Genomic DNA, 7161 nt, shown 5'->3' on the forward strand with positions numbered 1-7161 from the left:
AAGGCGTTAGCGTTTTTGCAATTCGTGCGTATAGCAGCGTGACGTGCCTAAATAAAAGTTCTTCGTGGAGCTTAGTTTAAAAAACTAACTTACTTGCTCTTTTTTTTTTTCTAATTTAATGTAGACCAAGCAGGAAGATACATAAATTAATATGTGGAAAGAGGGGGTGGAGGAGGTGGGGGGGTAGTTTGGTAAATCCAGTAGAGAGAGAGAGAGAGAGAACTGTGGGCTGTTCTGTGGTTTCGGCGATTCTGGAAGCTTCGGCGAATTCCAGGGGGCGGGGCCGGGGGGAGAAGAAGGAAGAAGAAGAAAGCGGGAGTCGTTAAAGGCAATTGCAGGCCGCGGCTGCCGTACCCGCCCTAATTTTTTTTTGCGCGTGTTCGGACGGCTTTGGTGGTAGGAATATTATGAATAAGAGAGAGGCGTGGTACTGCATGGGGATAGGCTTGGCCCCGCTCGGGCCGCGTCTCTACCGGCTCTCGATTGATCATGAGTCCGTTTAAGTTTAAGCGGGGTCGGAGCATCGGTACAAAAAATTGCACGTGATTGCCACGGGTTAGCGATCGAGAGGGTTGGTCGCCATTCCTAATTAGTAATAATTGGATCGTCGATATTCAGCTATTCAGCTGCGTTGCTCGTGTTAAGGAGTCTGGCGGTCGAGATTGGATATTAAATATCCAAGGACTAGAACGAGGTAAAGGGCCCGATGCCCCCAATGACTTAAGGGTGCGTTTGAGAGAGCTTTGGCGTTATGATATGCTTGCTTATTATATTCATCGAAGAAGAAAATGGAGATCACTGCCGATTTGCCAAATTCCAAATAACCGTTCGTCGCAAAGCATCTTTGAAAGGGCTTTCGATGTCCCCTCACCCTCGGCAGAGCCGCACCGGCACACCTTGACCTCGTCCAAGAAAGCTTCTCAGCCATACCGACCGCGACGTCTCGCGCAAATCCGGTGCAGGAAATGGTTAAAGCGCGAGGGGCGAAATGGGAATGCTAATATATTAGTGAATGCAAGATTGCAATAGAAAATTTTCATTATAGACAGTTAACATTCCTAGAATGCCAAGGCCCGAAGTTGCATGACGCACGTAATCACGAGGTGTCATGGATATGGTTGTGAGAGATTCTTCATATTTCTACGCTATAAAGGAAGGGCTGTTTAGGAAATCTACAAATGTAACAAAAGTAGGTTTTGCTTGATAATATAGATAGAATATTTTCGTCATGACAACGAGGTTGTTTCATGTTTGCTTGCATCCTTCTTCTTGTTTTCGAAAACAAATGATAAAGGAAAAAATCTACGAGAAGACACGACACACCATGTAAATAGCTATCCATAAGTTGATATTTCAAAAAGCAGAAACTAGTAATTTTTTGGATGAAATAAATATAATTTTTTTTTTCTTGTAAGTGTTATCGAGAAATGCATGTATTAATTTTTTTTTTTAAAAATTCCGGCTAGCTTTTTAATCTGATAAAAGTGATGTCAAATAAACATGTCATGATTTCACCCAATTCGTAACTATTTAAATAAACCAAAAGCGATTAGTTTTCCTCGTCTTGTTTTCTTTTCGGTAAATCTCTTCGTCAATTTGGTGGAGCTGCGATCGACATCTAAGCTCTCCGAAGATCGAAACGCAAGTGCATTGGAAGAACCTGTTCGCTCCGGCTTCGGATGTTTGCTCCGGATGGTCAAGCGCTATGCAAATTGTCGAAGCTTTTATCCGTCAATCAGCTTTTTTGAAAGTGATTTTGTGATCAACGGGTTGCTCTCCTCCGATCTAGAGTTAGATTTAGATTTGGATGTTATTCTATTCCAATCTAGAAATAGATTTGGGATTTGTAATGCGTTTTTTATGCTATTTCAAACTATTGAGATTTTTGTTATCTCTGCGCGGTGATGGTACCGAGAACGCCAAACCTAAGCATGCACCGCCTTTTGGTAAAGCCGTTGCTACTAGAGAGGGACTTCTCGGTGTGTGCTCATCATTAATGATGATGCGAGATTTGGTGATCGGCCGTCGGTTGTGCTTGGATGCAATGCCAGATTCGTCTTTGAAGAATGAGCGAGTTTCTACAAGTTAGATCGAGTTGATTTACTTTTTAGATTTGTTTGATTTGTAGGATTTTCATTTTTATTTTGAAGTGATGTATGTCTTTTTGATATGAAATGAAGATTTTTCTTATGATAAAAAAAAAACAAAGCAAATTAAGCCATCGTATTGTTTCTGAAGAAAAATTTAAAGTAACCGAATCCTAATGACGCTTACAACCTAAGATAGGAATTACATCACAAAAATAATGTTAGCATGAATTAAATCCCTCTTAATCGAATCACAATGTTCAACATTATCCTATTTCCCGATCATTATGTTGGAGTAGACAAGTTAAATGAATTCGTTGATTTTTAATTTTGACATGACAACAACCTAGGTAGCAACAAGTTAAATGCGTTTGATAACTATTTCCTGCGCTTGGGAACAAAAGAAATCATCACATTCAGTAAGAATTAATATGACTCAAAAAAGGGAAACCTAGAAATATCCTTATAGCAACGAATAAATATGAGATTTCTTAATACTTATTTGTCGTTAAATTGAAGGGATATGTCCACTAGACCTCGTTTTGATCCAAATCTATTGTTAATATAATTTTTATTTAAATGAATTTAAAATTACCAAAAAAAAAAAAAAAAAAAGAAGCAGAACTAGCGGCAATGGCCGTCGTCACCCCACCATTGCCGGAAAGGGTCGTCAATGGTTGAGAAATGGTCAACAAGGCTCGCGCAGGCCTGCTGGTCGCGGCCCTACCCCAAATTAGGTGAGGGCCACCACCGGCGACCGACCCCAACAACCGGTGTCTTGTGATTAGAATTGGGTGAGGACTGGTGAGCCTCGCCCGGTGAGGGTCGCCGGCCCTTGGTCGGGGCCCGGTGACCATCGCCGACCACTTCTCCATCGTTGCCAGCCCTTTTTGTCGGTAGTTATGCTAAGCTTATTTTCTAAATTAGTTTAAATAGAAATTATATTAAAAATATATATTTTGATCGAAACAATGACGTTTTAGCAATGTCATTGTCATGTGAGAAAGAAAATATTAAAAAAAGGCCATGTTAGTATTTTTCGATAGTCACATTGGATAAAGTTAACAAAATGACTCGATTGCACCAATTTGATAAATTTTAGGACTCGATTATTTTTTTTTTTTGCAAGTTCTAGGACTTTTAGTGAGCATATACCTAAATCATAATTTGCATGAGGCGTAAATAATCACATACACTCTTTCTAATCCTACAATTCCTATTACATGTTATGTAGAAGGTTTGATTTTTATTCAAGTAAAATAAGCGAAACTCACAATTTCACGATTCCTAAATATATGCAGAATCATGACAAACAGATATTATATCATAATTCATTGAGATAATTTGAAGTAGAGACTTGGTTTCAAATAAATATCTAAAGTGGCGAAGTCTATACTCGCTGGCCGGCCTCATGTCGGCCGGCAAACACTTTCGGGCCACCAGAACGGAGATAATTTGGTCCGTAATTTGCAATTAGGTGAAAAATTGAAGAAATCCCCCGAATAGAATTAGGATTCTCAATTTTTCATGTTTTGTTTCTTCTGCCAGTGTGCTTAAGCAGATTGCTCTCGTCCGATCCTCGGCGGCGCCGCCCCGGTTCTCGCCGCTCCTCGCGAGCTTCATTAGCGTCGTCTCTTCTCTCCAAGGTTCCGTCGTCTGCAAGCTTCAAGTCCTTCATCCGGCAAGCTTCACTCACGTTCAACCGAGGTTGCTTTCGTTCAGATTGGTGCAGTTCGTCCAAGAGAAAGAGGTTGCCGCTTGTTGAAGCAACGCGTCCCACAAGGTGTGGGCTTGCCGGAATATCACACCGATGGCAGCGAGGCTCCCTTCCTTTCTCTCTTCGATGATTCTCGGTCTATTCGTGCCACTGCAATCCCAAAAGAAAGGAATTTTCATTTTCCCCCCAATGCCCTTCGCCGTAAGATGGATCCAAGCTGGCGAGGACGGTTCTCCCTCGGGGTAAATCTGGGGTCGTCTCACACCGGCGTTTCTCTGGCAAAGGCTTTTTGTTTGCGCCCCCTGACGGTACTCTCCAATGTCTGGATTTTCTCGCTGTGAACTATGAACTGTTTGTGCATTCGCCAGATGCGCGCATTTGGTGAATTTAGCTGTAGATTGATGAATTCAACTGTGGGATTGGTGATTTTTAAGGTTTTGGAGCTGCGACGACAGAAGCTTGAGTTGCGGTTTCTGGACATTGCAGGCAAGGACGTCGGAATTCTTCTTCTTTGTCGGTTTTTATTCCACCCCTTGAGTTAGTAATTTGACTTTGTTATCGTCAGTAAGCTAGACATGGACTTCTCTGGGAAATGCTTCATGTGGTAATCTGCAGGAGGGGGATGAATTTCACCATTGGGCTTCTTCCTGTATCTTCTGATAGAAAAGAGACTATTCAGTCTAATAAAATTTGCAGCGTTGCCGGAAGACCAGCGGCAAGGAGGCGAAGTGATTAGATATGCTATTTGTTGATTATTATCTATGTTGTCTTTATAGGTCTCATTGTACGTGAGTGGTGATTTTAATTTGTGATCATATGTTGTTGTATTCCATTTCAAATGCATCTAGACTGCATGTAGTTATGAGTGTTGACTTGCTTTATAAGTGGCTCCCTGTTTCTGCTTAACATATTTCATGATATGGTATGAATTTGCCTCTGCTGGTTTGGCTCTAATGGGACACCCAATAAAAACGTTTGAGTATCAGCTTGTTTTTTCTCGGTTTTTAGGAGCAGATTTGAATTGTTGAACTTGTATACTGACCATTAATGGGAAATAAACATGGTTATCGCCTGCTTTCCATGGTAATGATGTTAGTGTTCTTCAATAGTGCCGAACCTTCTCCTGCAGCATTTTAGTTTTCGCATACTGATGATGGTATGGGATCTGCATTGCGTGAAAGCTGCAATTGTTGGCCAGGCTATCTATTTCTCTAAAGTTGTCTACCTTTGGGACAATAACCCGTTTTCCAATTAGATATGAAGTTGATTTAATCTTTGGATTTCAGGGGTTGGAGAGTATATCTGCAGGATGAGCATAGCACATCAGCTGAAGCCACTTGCCATATGATCAACATGTAACTTCCGATTGACCAAGTGATTCGCTTGTTACTTGCTTTTAGATGGACTTGCTTCTTGGAACTTCAATGTACTTTTCTAAAGATCGTCTCGAGTAGCCTTCATCTGCAGCCTTGGATAGTACTCTATGCCGTTAACAAGTTGGGAGGACTGGAAGTTTATAGAGTTGCTGAATTGACGAATTAATGCAGCAGTGTATGAAGGGCTTCAATTCAAGCTTTCATTTGTTATGAGGTTGTGAAATCATTCGTTTATTTTCAGATACAGAAGAGTCATATAGCGAGAAAATCGAGTGAGAAATTGATTGCACATCTCTCTCTTCGATTCCGCTACTCTCTTGATCCTTATTTCCCCTTCCACGTCACTAATTGGGGACTTTACATTGCTGTAAAATTGTCTTTACCCCTTTCTACATTCGACAGGAATAATGTCGCATTTTTAAGTACTAAGAGTTGGTTCATGCTATGCTATTCATACCTTGTATGAAAGATTAGATTCTTCAAGGAGTCTTTCATTGCAAGTGGAAAACACGATGCTTCTTGAGGACTATACTAGTCCAGGCCTAGATGATGATGGTGGTCTCAAAGAGAACCGTGCATGCATGCATGCTTTGCGGTCAAAGCTCGATCATCACATACCGACATTTTGTGCCCGTTTTCAAATTTCTGGGTAGGTTGCTCATGCTCATAGTAAATGAATCATAGGGCCCAAAGTCATCATCGATTACTAATTCTCTGTCATTATACATCGCTATCCTTCTGTATGAATTGAAATTATCCGGCTGAAAATTTCATGAATTTGACGGGCAATAAGTATGGAAACTCAAGATGAAAGGGATTTCTCTCTCTATCCTCACAAAATGACCCACCCAGTCGATGATAGAAGATCCAACTAGTTGTGCAGCTAAAACCAGAAGTACAAGAAGGAAACTGGAAGCAGGAATAGGGAGGTATGTGAAAGTTTACATTTGACTGAGATTAACTTGTCAAAATGATACTACATAACCATAGAGATTCATCTGGCTCTGCTTCAGTGACCATAATTCAAGCTTCAAGGATGATGGCATGAATCTTGTCAACATGATCAGCGGCCCAAAAACGCAGCTTTCAGAGCTAACTCACATAAACCAAATCTGCTAGAAAACTCATATTTGCAGACTTTTAGGCCTATTTAAATGGGGACAGTCCTCAAATCAGCTGCTGCATTATCTTCCTCACACTCTTCAGAGATTTCCTCGAGCGAATGGCCCTTCGACTTCGGCACCAAGAACGTGAAAACTATCCCAAAGAAATCGGTCACGACGGGTATGATCAAAGCCTTCCTAATGCCGATCCCACCCATTGCATACATAAAACTAAATGCGCACCCGCCCATCAAGGACCGCGCCTCGCCAGCCACGGCAGATGTGCCATGACATGTTGACCTGAGCTGTACTGGAAAGATCTTGGCAGGGACCACGAATTTGGTGGCGTTAGGGCCGAAGTTTGCGAAGAAGAAGGTGACCGAGTACATGATCACAAACCCGATTCAATTGTCTGGCAAGGTCCATTGGTAGTAAGGGATGGCCAAAGCAAACGGGAACACTGTCATGAAGAAGAAGCCCATCAATTGTATTGCAAAGCCTCCAATCCCGTCGATGAATGCCCTCGTGAACCAGTACCTCGTGAACACGGACGACAGTTTCATGGTTATTCTGATGGAGCTCACAAACGTTATCTGCCAAGCAAGGGAGGGTGAACGAGCGAATTTATAGAGATCCCGTTCTAAATTATACTCCGGAACCATATAGGCACGTTTGCGCCGACAAAGACCACGTATTGATCAAGTTGAAAGGTTTATGACTGAATGCAAAAAAAGAAAAGAAAAAATCTTTTCGTAATCGGGAATGAGATTATGAAAACACTCCAATTCTTTATTATTGGAGAGAAAATTTGACACCAAAGGATAACAGATCTTTACTTTTAAAGGACCTAATTTGGGTTATTTTCCCTTCAAAATGAA

At 41.4% G+C, this 7161-nt stretch overlaps 1 protein-coding gene and 1 pseudogene across 1 annotated transcript in view; one reads left to right on the plus strand and one right to left on the minus strand.

The window, feature by feature from the left end:
• Nucleotides 1–7161, plus strand: part of LOC125315459 (putative disease resistance protein At3g14460) — a 707586-nt gene that overhangs the window by 264868 nt on the left and 435557 nt on the right. The gene's annotated exons all lie outside the window — the stretch shown is intronic.
• On the minus strand, nucleotides 6331–6846 carry LOC115734357 (annotated as a pseudogene).

This window comes from Rhodamnia argentea, chromosome 6 (assembly GCF_020921035.1).
Source record: "Rhodamnia argentea isolate NSW1041297 chromosome 6, ASM2092103v1, whole genome shotgun sequence".
Taxonomy (NCBI): Eukaryota; Viridiplantae; Streptophyta; class Magnoliopsida; order Myrtales; family Myrtaceae; genus Rhodamnia; species Rhodamnia argentea.